This window comes from Erpetoichthys calabaricus, chromosome 2 (assembly GCF_900747795.2).
Source record: "Erpetoichthys calabaricus chromosome 2, fErpCal1.3, whole genome shotgun sequence".
Taxonomy (NCBI): Eukaryota; Metazoa; Chordata; class Cladistia; order Polypteriformes; family Polypteridae; genus Erpetoichthys; species Erpetoichthys calabaricus.
The window spans coordinates 248,843,796-248,857,444 of NC_041395.2; the positions used below are offsets into that span (position 1 = coordinate 248,843,796).

A 13,649-nucleotide genomic window follows, 5' to 3' on the forward strand; every position below is an offset into this window, starting at 1 on the left:
AATATTTACATTATAGAAGTCGGCACACATACTGTATAGGAAAACTCTGGTATAGCCCCACCAGAATTCTCCACTCAAACAACTGCACCATAGATCATGACTCATTTTATTCTCATTGAACAGGCTTAAAATTACAGTGTCATCAGCAAATGTTAGAAAAAAAATCTATTTTCAGTTATTAAGAGTATAGAAAAGAAGTAAAACAGCACATTACTGAGGAGACAGCATGTCAGATAGAAGACCATTTATTTGAATCCTGTCTGTTAAAGCATTATTCAGCCACTCTACCAAGTTACAGTCCAAATGAAAATCTTTACTTTCTGCAAAATGGTGGGGCTGGATGGTATTAGCAGCTGATGAGAAGTTTACAAATAGGAACGTTGCATATGCATTGACCATCTCCAAATGTTCATACAACAGATGAAGCAAACTAACAGTGGCATCCTCTGTCACTCTATTAGCCTGGTAGGTAAACTGAAATAGATCTAATAAATTAATTTATATTCGTGTTTTTAGGTGTTGTCTGTTAAATGTTGTATTTGTTCAAATTATTAATAATTCCTCACATATATTGGTGGCGAAAAGTATTCACCTCACGTTTGAACTATTTTACATTATGTCTTATTACATGGAATAGTGTTATTTTCAGCTCATGTGCCTAGCATGGCTCCCTCTCAGTGATGCAGTTGGGTAAATGGGTTCAACAAATAAACTGATGTGTGGAAAGTATGGGATCTTGTTGTACTGTATTTAATTGTGGGCATTTGACTTTGATCAACAGGAAGAAACTGAAAGTTATCATTCAGCCTACAGATACTTTTGTATGAAATATATATAAATATATATATATATATATACAACCCCAAATCAGAAAAAGTTGGGACAGTGTGGAAAATGTGAATAAAAAAAGAAAAAAGCAAGTTATAAATTCTCCTCAAATTTTATTTCATTGCAGACAGTATGAACACAAAATAATTCATGTTTTTTTTTTGTCAAAATCATTTGATTTGTAAATAAATATCCATTCTTATCATTCAGGCTTGCAACACATTTCAAACAAAGTTGGGACAGTACAGCATTTACCACTTTGTACAGTTCCCCTGTCTTTTAACAACACTTAAAAGACGTTTAGGCATTGAAGAAATCAAGTGACTAAGTGTTGCAGGTGTTAGTTTGTCCCATTCTTCCTACAAACAACATTTTAAGTGCGCAACAGTACGGGGTGTTCGTTGACGCATTTTTCGTTTCAAAATGCGCCAAACATTCTCTATAGGAGACAAATCAGTGCTGCAGGCAGGCCAGTCAAGCATCCGCACCCTCTTCTTACGCAGCCATGCCTTTGTTATGCGCGCAGTATGTGGTTTGGCATTGTCTTGCTGAAATAAGCATGGGCGTCCCTGGAAAAGACGTCGTCTTGAAGGCAGCATTTGTTCCTCCAAAACTGAGATATACTTCTCAGCATTGATGGTGCCATCGCAGAAGTGCAAGTTACCTTTGCCGAAGGCACTGACACAACCCCATACCATGACAGACCCTGGCTTTTGGACTTGTATCTGGTAACAGTCTGGATGGTCCTTTTCCTCTTTGGTCCGCAGCACACGCCGTCCATTTCTTCCAAAAAAGATGTGAAAAACCGATTCGTCTGACCACAATACACGTTTCCACTGCACAATGGACCATCCCAGATGCCTCCGAGCCCAGAGAAGTCGACAACGCTTCTGGACACTATTTATGTAGGGCTTCCTTTTGGCACAGTACAGTTTTAGCTGGCATTTCCTAATGTAACTACGTACTGTAGTGCTTGAGAGTGACTTCCTGAAGTAGTCCTGAGCCCACGCAGTTATATCATTTATTGATGAATGACGGTTTTTAATGCAGTGCCGTCTGAGGGCTCGGAGATCACGGCCATTCAGTTTAGGCTTGCGCCCTTGGCCTTTGCGCACGGTAATTTCTCCAGATTCCCTGATTCTTTTCACTATGTTATGCACTGTAGAGGGAGAAATGCCCAAATCTCTTCCTATCTGTCTTTGAGAAACGTTTTTCTTCATCATTTCAAAGATTTTTGCCCGCACTTGGTGGCAAACTGGCGATCCTCTGCCCATCTTTGCTCCTAAAGGAGTAGGCCTTTCCTCGATGCTGCTTTTGTACCGAATCATGATTGCAATCACCTGTTAACATCACCAGTTTCAAATCACATCATTATTTAGTTATTATACCTCATTACTACCCCTTAATTGCCCCCATCCCAACTTTTTTTGAAATGTGTTGCAAGCCTGAATGGCAAGAATGGATATTTATTTACAAATCAAATGATGTTGACAAAAAAAAACATGAATTATTTTGTGTTCATACCGTCTGCAATGAAATAAAATTTGAGGAGAATTTATAACTTGCTTTTTTCTTTTTTTATTCACATTTTCCACACTATATATATATATAGTGACAATTAGAGGCACTGTCGACCCCTGGAACCCTCAGACCAGACGTCAGACACCAGATAAAAGTCCAAAATGAATATTTGTTATAATAATAAAGTGCACAAAGCACCCTCCTCTCCACAATACTCATACAATAATAATAAACTACAATAATTAACAATCCTCCACACTCCCAGACACTTAGCCACCCTACCACCCAGCTCAGCTCATTGTCTGGGATTTTCGAAAGTCTTTTTATATTCCCTGACCCGGAAGTGTTTCCAATCCCTCAGTCCATGTGATCTCCTATCACTTCCGGGTCAGATAAAAATCCTCTTCTTCATCCTGGAAGCACGTCATTTCTCTTTTTGCTTTGCCTATGACGTACTTCCAGGTTATAGGGCATGTAGAATTCCCTGAGCCTCCCTACAGCGTCTCCTGGAGGTCCCCATGGTATCCAGCAGGGCTGGTTGTAAAAACTGCAAGGTCCATGAGGGCCTGCTGGAATTCGGGGAACCTCTATGCCGCAGGGAGAGCTCCATCTGGCGGCCTGGGGGTGTTGGCCGGGATGACAGGCCTCACTATATATATATATATATATATATATATATATATATATATATATATATATATATATATATTTGTAGTTAGAAATCCACAAAGGGAGAACATGAATAGTGTATCTTAAAATAGTTTTTTATTCCTAAGCTTTCAACTCCTACCAGGAATCAACATCAGAGGAACATGATTAGACTTACAGGGATCCAAGGAAATACACTGCCTGGCCAAAAAAAAAGTCGCCACCTGGATTTAACTAAGCAAATAGGTACGAGCCTCCTATTGGATAATTACTGCACGGGCGATTATCTTTCAGCTGGCAACAAGTTATTTAACCCCAACTGGTGCAATGAGTTGCTTCTCATTTCTTAAACAACCATGTCGAAAGACACATCTCGTGGTCGTGGAAAAGATGTTGGATCAATGGGGTTTAAGTGTGGAGGTTGTGCTGGCCAATCCATATTTTGAAGTGTACCTTCTTGTTCTTTTCATTTAACGTAGAGGTATGGAGGTATGTTTTAGGTCATTGTCTTGCTGTAGGATGAACTCCTGACCTACTACTGTAGATGCAGACCAGAAAGTATTGTGTAGTGTTGCAAAATGCTGTGGTAACCCTTTTCATTAAGATTGCCAGTCAGTCTGTGCAAGCACCAACTCTGCCTCAAGCAAAAGAACCCCAGACCATCACACTTCCTCGATGTTTGACAGTTAGTGTCACACACTGAGGAACCATCCTTTCACCAATTCGATGACAAACAAACACCCTGCGTGATGAACCAAAGATTTCAAATTTTGATTCATCAATCCATAAGACTTTCTTCCAGTCTACAGTAGTCCACAGGCGTTATTTCAAGGCCTTCTTTTTTCCTTTGAAGAATGGCTTTCTTACTGCTACTCACCCTGTCAAACTAGCAGCACAAAGTCACAGTAGAAACTAAGACTTGCTTTTTTCGACCACTGTTATACTTTGCTTAAAGCTGTTGTGGTGTGAGGCACCTATCATGAAAGCTGTTGACCCTCAGAAACTTGTCTTCTGATTGGGTTGTGACTTTGGGTCTACCAGATCTTTTCCTATCAGAGTTTCTTCCAGTTTCCATTTGCCTTTGGAATGTGTAGAACACCATACTCACTGACACTTCAAATATTTTTGCAGTTTCTCTAAATGAAAGGCCTACACTTCTAAGGGTAATAGTGCCGTCTCATTTAATTTATTAATTGCTGTTTTCACTGGAATTTATTAGCTATTCACATCTACTGTAGGTATTCAAGTTTCTGAACACACTCCCCAAGTACTTTAGCTTTCTTCAGGCCCTGAGTGATCACCATGATTTAGTGTCACATTTAAATTTGACTTAGACATTAGGTGCATATGGTTAAGCATACAACTTAAATAAAACTAATACTTGGTATAGAGGTTGGTGGGAAATTCTGCACAAGGACTAAGGTAACGTTCAATCAGGAAATGAGCAACATAGTCAGTAACACAGTACTTCAAAATATTATAGAAATGCTTTGTCCAACACCTCTAGGTACATTAGTCATCTACCTTTAAGAATAATCTATACTTTTGGTTGTGACTTAAATATTAAATTATTCCAAAATATGAGGGACATTCAAAAATTTTCCACATTTTTTTAACTCTATTAATTAAGAATTTCAAAAACAAATTACATCACTTTTCTACATAGTCACCTTTGTTTGCGATGCAATTTTATCAACATTGTACCAAATTTTTAATGCCGAATTACTATTCCTCCCGCCTTCACCATTTTCAACGAAAATATAAAAGTGCAGAAACTTTTTGAACGTCCCTTGTATTTTATATCTGTGCAGTCTTTCTTTACATCTTTCTTCAGCACCAAATATTCCCTGGAGGACAGAATTATCATGTTAAAAGAAATCAAAAACAACAGTAACAACAACCACAATTTCTTCTGTCCATAAAAGATTTTATGTGCCAAACAAAAGAGCATATTGGAACACAAGAGCTGGTAAAAAAATGCCCACTTTAACCTGTTAGACTTCCTACTTCAAATGCACATTGACAATAGCAGTCTGCAGAGCCAACATGTGATGAAACATAGACTAGGCTTTAATAATTGGGTAACTAGTATGCCCACAAAAAATATGCTTTTTTTTTATAATACAGTCAGGAGCAGTCTACTGATCTTCCAGTAACCCAAAAAAAGGAGACTGGAGATTAACAAAGAATCTCTAATTTATGGCCATATACCTCTCTATTATAAAAAAAAAATCTTGGAAGGCTTGGAAGGAGACGATATGTGATTTTCTCTGAGACACTTTAACATCCCGCGAGAGACACTTTAACGTCCCACGAGATAAGGCAGTGAGACAAAAGGACAGCTGCTGTACAGGCTTTTAAATGATCAACGCACAACGCACCAAGCAGAACACGTAGCTTGGCAGCAGCAGCAGCAAGCCAGCAGCTGATCCGACCGCATCTCCTTAGCGTGCGTTCATCCCCCTACATTCAAAACGCGAGCGGCAGAGACACAAAGTGGCTGGCGCATAGCATGCCCTGGGTGGGGGAAAGGGGGTGGGTGATTGACATGAGCAGGGGGCAAAGCCCCGTAGTATTCTCAAAAGAAAAAGTGCCAGAAGGGGAATTCCAAAGAGCATTTTTGGAGTTAGTCATTATGTCTTATTTTTGTGATATCCACTCCAAAGCAAAATACCTTAGATCATGTAGACTGCTTTCAGGGAGATAGTCAATCAAAACATGACTGAAAAATAATTCTACCATTTTACATAGTATACAAAATTTCTTTAGAAGGACAAAATGTACTGTCCTTGAAAGACCACTAAATTAAACTGTCTAAATGAGCAAGTGCATAGTAAAATCCACCAAAACATAGGGTTGTTATTTTTGAGGAGTGTGGAATGAGCACAGGAAAATTAGATTTTGTCCCTCTGCTTGTGTCATATGCCCAGCATATTATGCAGTATCATCCAAACATACAAGGTCACCAAAAAGTATCCAGTATCTGCGATTAATTCTATGTTGATTAGCTATCAAAGAGTTATGAATCCATTTATGAAGATAAGTGCAAGAGATGTAGTGATTGTGGGAACATTAAGGTGAATGGGCCATGAGTTCTGTCATTAACACACTAAAATTTAAATCTGTTTAATTTTCAACCAAGTTGGGTTTATGGACAGTGGCATTTCAGCTAATATCAAACATGATATCACACTTTTTGTACTTCATATGGGGTCTAAAAAAATATGTCTATTTTTTCAGTCTTTGTTTCAGCTTTTTAAGAGTAGGTGCATACAGTATGAGTCATTTTTTCACATTTTCAAGAAATAATTTATTTTTCAGCAGCTTGAAGATGCCAACTTCATAATTACATGTGAAGTTTACAGGAGGAAAAAAAGGACATATATGCATTTTTTAAACAATGTTATGATAAATCACCTTTAGTATTAGAAGCATCTAATTCTACTGAAAATATGGAGCTAAGAATCTGGATGTGTTAATAAATTAGTTGAAGTAAATCACTGTTTAAGTGTTTTAAATGCTTCTTAATTTTAAAAATGACCTTGGCCATTGCCTTGCATATTTTTTTACAATTCATAGGAAATTGTAATAGCTATGGAATCACCTGAGCCTTGTCTGAACTTTTTTATGCACCGCTTATGCAGCATTTAACATTCTTTCAGTGCTCCTATATTGTTTGAAATTCATTGTCTTTTAAAAATCTTTCCATATCACTTCAATAGCTTTGCTATTGTGTCTTGAGACAGACCCTTCTGTGTATATGACATTATGAAAGAACCAGAAATCCCTTATTCCATTTGCCCATTTGATGCTGGGAGTCTCAGGATAATTGATTGTATGGCAAAAATACCTTACATTAAAATTCCATATTGTCACATAACAGTATCTGAAAACAATTGTTTTGAATATACAGTATGATTTGACGAGGACAAGCCAGTCATTTCACTTTGTCATTAATTAATTAATTAATTAATGTTTCCAAAATATTGCTGATGTCAGATTTAGTGCTACTCTTAATGACACCTCATGGTAATGTGATTCATGCATCTGCGCTGCTCTGTGTGAAGAAATGCTTCCTAATTTCACCAGATTCCACCCTTGCCTTTTGCTGAGAGTGTGATTGTATAGTAACAACTGGCATCCACTGTATTTACTCACTAAAAAGATGTGACTTCTTTAGTCTTTACTTATAGTTCATATAACATAGCCCCATAACTAGTCTTGCACCTCTTCTTTGGACATTTTCTAATGCCATTATATTTTTTTTTTTGCACACAGTAGTCCAGATGTGGCCTCCCAAGTATATTGTACTATAGTGTATAACCATACTTCCTATTAGCCTTATAAATTACTAGTATATCATTTCGTAAGGTATACTTTCTAGCTTCATACTTCTTAGTGTGTAATTTCATTCAATATTTTAATAACTGCTGTTTAAGACTACATTTATTTAGTTTCTTCTTTAACATATGGGCCATGGTCTTACAAGTGATGACTCAAGAATATCTGCTAATTGTGTTTACATGAGTAGAGTCATAACCAGAATAGTTTAGTATTCTTCATTAGACTAAACAATTACAAGAACGTAAACATACTCAATGTAGCAGTCATTGCAGAGCTCTGCAGTTGTTAGATCAGCTCTCTTATAGCTAATTATGGAGCGCACATTACCTTTGACAGGGTAATTTATGTTATCGGCCTGCATGGGCCGCTATATGGATTGTACTTTTCTAATTTTAACAGAAGTTTTACACAGGTTGTCTGTCAGTGAGATTACGTTTCCTTGTGTCTGTTGCCTTTTATTTATCTGATAACTGCACACATTAGTAAATGATATTTATGGTTGTTCTCTTTAATTAGTAATGTGTATTTGAAATCCATGAGAAGTACAGTATTTGTCATTCCATTATATACATATTACAAATGTGAGAGAAAAATCGTAGTACCTAGAGAATAAAATACACATAGATATGGAAGTATTGTAGCTGTGGTGTGGAAGAGGCGTAATTATTCTGTATAATAACCAAGTGGAGATTAAAACATGTTTTTCAGCATTGTTTACATACAGAGAAATTTCCATACAAGTCTTCACAGAAAACTCTTAAGATTAGTAGCCTTCTTGAGTTGTCTTACTTCTGAAGGCATATTAGAAGAACATAAGTTATTACATGAGGTGAAGTCAAAACAGATTTGGATCTAAATTGATTTGCTAAATATGACATTTCCAACAAAGCCTTCCCTTTATTTTTACACAAAGTTCAGGTACATGTTAGACTGAAAAAGACATTCTGTATAAAATGGCAGCTACAACATCACATGTCAAAGGACATGTGTGCTATGTGCCTGGAAACATGCAGTGTCGTAGTAACCAAGTGTTGTGAAGTGCTGTAAAATAAATACCGTGAAGGGGAGGGAACCATCAAAAAGCCATGGCTACACAGTGAAACTTGATTATAATTAAAGTGAATGTACTGTATTAATTTAAAAACAAATCAAAATCTTAAACAATAAGTTCATGATTCAAAGATGAACAACCCAAAAACAACAGAATCAAATCAGGAAATTCAAAATACTAACAAAACTAAGTAATCCAAAATCCAAACAATAGAGTCAAAAAAAAAAGAAAAGCATGCAATTAAAAGCAAATAATAAATATAAAATGTAATAACAGACAGATAGAAGTTTATTTGTCCCCAGGGCGACATTTGGCTTTTACAAAGCTCATCAAATAAATAAATAAATTAACACAAACACATACACTATGGTCTGAACGCACATGAAAACTGAAAAGTAAGAAAAACTAAGAATAAGTAAGAATAAACTTCTGACTAATGACAAAAGAAAAGAAACAAAAATACAAATAAGGCAAAACACAACACTCAAGGGCAGGACACACATGACACCAAGAATACCAGGATGGTTGTGTCCATGAAAAGCAAATGCACAAAATGGTGAGATTGTGACCAATATATTAAAATATATATTAAAACAAAGATAACATCACAGATTTCTGGTATTTGTGAATTCTGATGCATGCTACCGCTGGTTTGACTTCGTGTCGAATGAGCAGTTGCTCATGGAGTCCCAAATGAGGCACATTACCTGCATTGTGAGGGGACATCAGTTATGGCACTATAGCTATGTGGCGCGATTTCCTGGGGGTGATCTGGCTTGCAGGATCCTCTATGTTGAGGACCCAAATGGCTGGACTATGCCAAGGGGATGCCCACGTAACACCTGGCTGCGACAGATAGAGGGTCATTTCCGAAGGGTGGGACTGGACTGCATGTCTGCCTGGGGGTTTGCCAACCAGGATCCCGAACTGTTTCGTCATGTGGTGGGTGAGGCAACGTTCTGTACCAGTGCATGCTCCCCAACATGACCTGACCTGACCTGTAGATTAAAACATTAACTTCTCTAGTATTTCAGATATGAATATCAATATTTTAAAGAAGGAATAATATACTACACCAAGAAAAAAAAAGAATTACAAGTCACAAGGGTGGGATGGATGAACCAGGAGATACATGTTAATTAGATAACTAGCAATGGTCAAAAAAAGAACTGAAGTTGCAGAAACCAAATATAAGACAATAATTGATGTCAGAATAAATCTTGCCAGGATTTGTAATACCAGAGGCTTTCAGAAAAGCACAAACCCTCTATCTAGGATTCAACAAAGCATGTTGTGCTAACTTATTAGTCATCATGTTAATGATGTCATGCAATACAGTAAAAAAATAAAATAATAACAAAAATAAACAAAGTTCCAAACACAGTATAAAAAGAAAACAATAATGACTTTGTAAAGGAAAACCTCAAACATATATTACACTTTTTTTAAAAAATGTGTTGTGTGCAGACAAGATGAATAACTTTTCGTAACTCATAACAATTATACATCACAATGTTCTATGCATACATACATTTCAGTGCCATATTTCATTTTAAAAGTAATTATTGTTTTCATGTACCATATTAAATAAGATGTTGTCAACAGAGATTATTACTTACTTACTTTATATGAGCTTACACTGTATGAGCTTCCAATCAAAGTAGCTTGCAGGTTTCAAATTAAAATTTAATTTTAATCAATTCTGAAGCAATGGTTTGTTTGTATCTGTGTTTAAAAAAAATGAAACTGTGCATTGATTTTGAATTCAATAGGCAGTGGACAAATCAATTTAAATAGTGTAGGACTGTCTTTAGTTTTTTAGGAAAATATGGTTCTGAAAAGGATGGTAGATAAAATTACTAATTACTATACATATGTTTTGTGTATTTTCTTATTTAATTGGTCCCACAGTATTTTATTGCACTGCACTGAAGGGGCAAACCATCTGCCAAAGTCTGTCCTTGGAAGAAGGTACACAAAATTATCAAGGGCATCATGACATGAGCAAACTGGTGCTAGAAACAGTTCTTTCATTTTATTTATTAACTCTATTATATGTAACTACAGACTTTAACATAACTCAATGCACATTCAGAGTTAAGAGAAATACTTTCTTAGACATGTGAATGGGACAATGCTTAGTCTCTTTTCCTGATACATTCCAGGAGGCAATCCTGTCAGGTGGAACATTTTTAGTGGGGTTTTTGGGTAGGCAATACTGGCAATACCCCGACAAAGCAAAATACTGTTACCTTAGCCCTTTATGGGTATCATTTGGTCCCAGTGAAAATGTATTTATTACTGCTACAGACCAGTGAAGAAAGAGTTTCTGGTGGGAGGTTAATAATGAGAAAGTAATCAGTATGTCAATAGAAGAGTTAGAAAGGTTTTAAGTACTAATTTGGCAAGTGAGAATGCCATGCACTGAAAAATGTGCTCAATGGAAAAGTGAAAAATGTGGTGGTTTCTTGTCATTTCTTAGTTATGCAATAGTACATTGGAGATATTAAAGGACAATGTATTGCAACAAATACATTCAAAAACAAACCAATTAACCATGACATTGTAGTGGTCTTTAGTTAATTCTCAGACGACAGTGCATGTTCACAGTATAATGGCAATTAATTCTTTGTCCCAAATCACTTCTATGACTGTATTTTAAGAGAATTCACCACTAGCTTTTCCTGAACCACACTCCCATTCTCACTTATGATACAGTATATAACATTTTTATTTAGCTTCATTAAGTTGGATTAAAGCCAGATAACTGATGGACTGCTTATCATTGTGACAGCATAAATTTTCTTAAATATTCAACAGCTTTAATAAAGAATATGTTTAAAAACAGGAGGATGCACCGCTTCTCTTGGGCTTTCTCCTGATTTTCGCTTTGTCTGGGGGTGATAGATATCTGAAGATATTTATATTATTAATTTAGATCAAACAAATGTTCAGTACACTATAATAGGTATAATATATATAGGTGGTATACATCAGTCTAGCTTTCAACATTGGATTGGTTGTTTATTTATGTTGTCAGTTGCCATTGTCACAAAATAAATGCATTAAAAATGAATAAATGATTGTACAGACTGAAACTAAACCTTAGTTTGTCATTTCTGTGGCTGGCTGCCATTTATTTGTTTTTGTGCACTGATAGTTTGTATTTTGTATGGATTGTGAAATGAAATGTGGAGTTCTGCATTTTTTAAATAGTAACTATAATAAGTTTTGTGTATTTTGAAGGCATATATAATTTACATAATGAATAGTCTCTGCGGTGGGTTGGCACCCTGCCTGGGATTGGTTCCTGCCTTGTGCCCTGTGTTGGCTGGGATTGGCTCCAGCAGACCCCCGTGACCCTGTGTTGGGATTCAGCAGGTTGGAAAATGGATGGATGGATGGTTGAATAGTTTTAGGCAGTTTTTGTTTTGAAACAACCTGTTCTATCATTGCATAATTTATCCTCAGTATGCTTTATCCTTTCTTTTAATAAATAGAAAAGTAAACATTGAAACCAACTATATTCACGATTACTATTATCCAAGGTTAATACTCATACTTTCTTTGCAGTTTCTGTACTAATGTAGCAACATTTGTGTTCTTTTGTCCAGTTTTTCAGTGAAGCCCTGGATGCCAAATTCCAAATGTGAATTGATATAAATGTGAAAATCTGCAATATTAAAATAGTATATGCAGCAGCTACTCTCTTATTAAAAACCCTTGTTTCTGCCACTTTTTTATATTTATCTAACAATACAGTATAGAGTGAAACGTTAGGTGTGTTTGAATCAGCGTTCCAGCTTTTAGTCATATTTTTCAGATCCACCTTGATGGCTGCATTTGTATGTTGTCCTCACTAAACAAGCATCAACAACTGAGAAGGATTGACAAGCTTTTTTGGGCTGAATGGCCTATTCTAGTCATCCATCCATCCATTTTCCAACCCGCTGAATCCGAACACAGGAGTCTGCTGGAGCCAATCCCAGCCAACAAGGCAGGAACCAATCCCGGGCAGGGTGCCAACCCACCACGGGACACACACAAACCACACACTAGGGCCAATTTAGAATCGCCAATCCACCTAACCTGCATGTCTTTGGACTGTGGGAGGAAACCGGAGCGCCCGGAGGGAACCCACGCAGACACGGGGAGAACATGCAAACTCCACGCAGGGAGTACCCGGGAAGCGAACCTGGGTCTCCTAACTGCGAGGCAGCAGCGCTACCACTGCGCCACCTATTCTAGTTAAGATTGTTTAATTGTATTTATTATGTGTAAATGACTGCGGTGGGTTGGCACCCTGCCTGGGATTGGTTCCTGCCTTGTGCCCTGTGTTGGCTGGGATTTGCTCCAGCAGACCCCCGTGACCCTGTGTTCGGATTCAGCGGGTTGGAAAATGGATGGATGGATGTGTAAATGATGAGTGACGCATTTTTATCAGCATTGATTCGCGTGTTTGTGCACACTTTCCTTCGAAAATTATTGAAACATTTATTACGTGAATTTGCATATCTGAACTGCCTCGGGACGTAAAAGTGAGTTCGCCTGAGTGATCGCGGACTGGCGCCCCGCCTAGGGATAGTTAGTGCATTACATTGTGCTGTCGAGTCAAACGGCGGCTCTTCGTCTCCGAGAATGGATGGACGAATGCAAAGCTTTGAAATGTTACTTAGTCTCCGTAAAAGTTTAACAGGCAAATATTAGAAAGAATAATATAGATGTTGCTGTTAAGTGCTAACAAATCTAAGGTAGCAGCATTCCGTCTGCTTGTACTTAGCGATGCAGCAGTAGTTGACCTCAATAACACTGCGTCTTCTTTTGTGAAATGCGGGGTAACTGATTAAATGCAGTGCTTTTACCCTTACTTGTTGATACATCCTGTCCTTACATGACGCTGCGCTCTTGGCATCCAGTTAAAATGGAAGCGGCTAGTAAGAGGATGTGCTGTTATTCAGAAAGCGCCCCCAGCCAAGCACACCTAGAAATACCATATGTGTAATGTTGTACTATTATCGGTAGTACCTTACAGTTAATAATAATTACAGCAAACATTCATTTAACCTTTTTAGTCAAGCTACATGATGCTTAACGACGCATTCGTTATGTTGTGTAATCAATTTCTGGAGACACAAAGAATGACTTAAAGGGGCAAAACAACAATATTAGAATGTGAGTTGTCGGATTGCGTCGTAACTGAAGGGTAAAACCTGGTAGGTTGTCTCTTTAAATCATCGCTGCAGTGTTGACGGCTCCT

At 37.3% G+C, this 13,649-nt stretch overlaps 1 protein-coding gene across 1 annotated transcript in view; it reads left to right on the forward strand.

Annotated features, from left to right (window-relative positions):
- LOC114646923 (adhesion G protein-coupled receptor A3) overlaps positions 1-13,649 on the forward strand; it is a 557,815-nt gene that overhangs the window by 341,267 nt on the left and 202,899 nt on the right. The window lies entirely within an intron of this gene.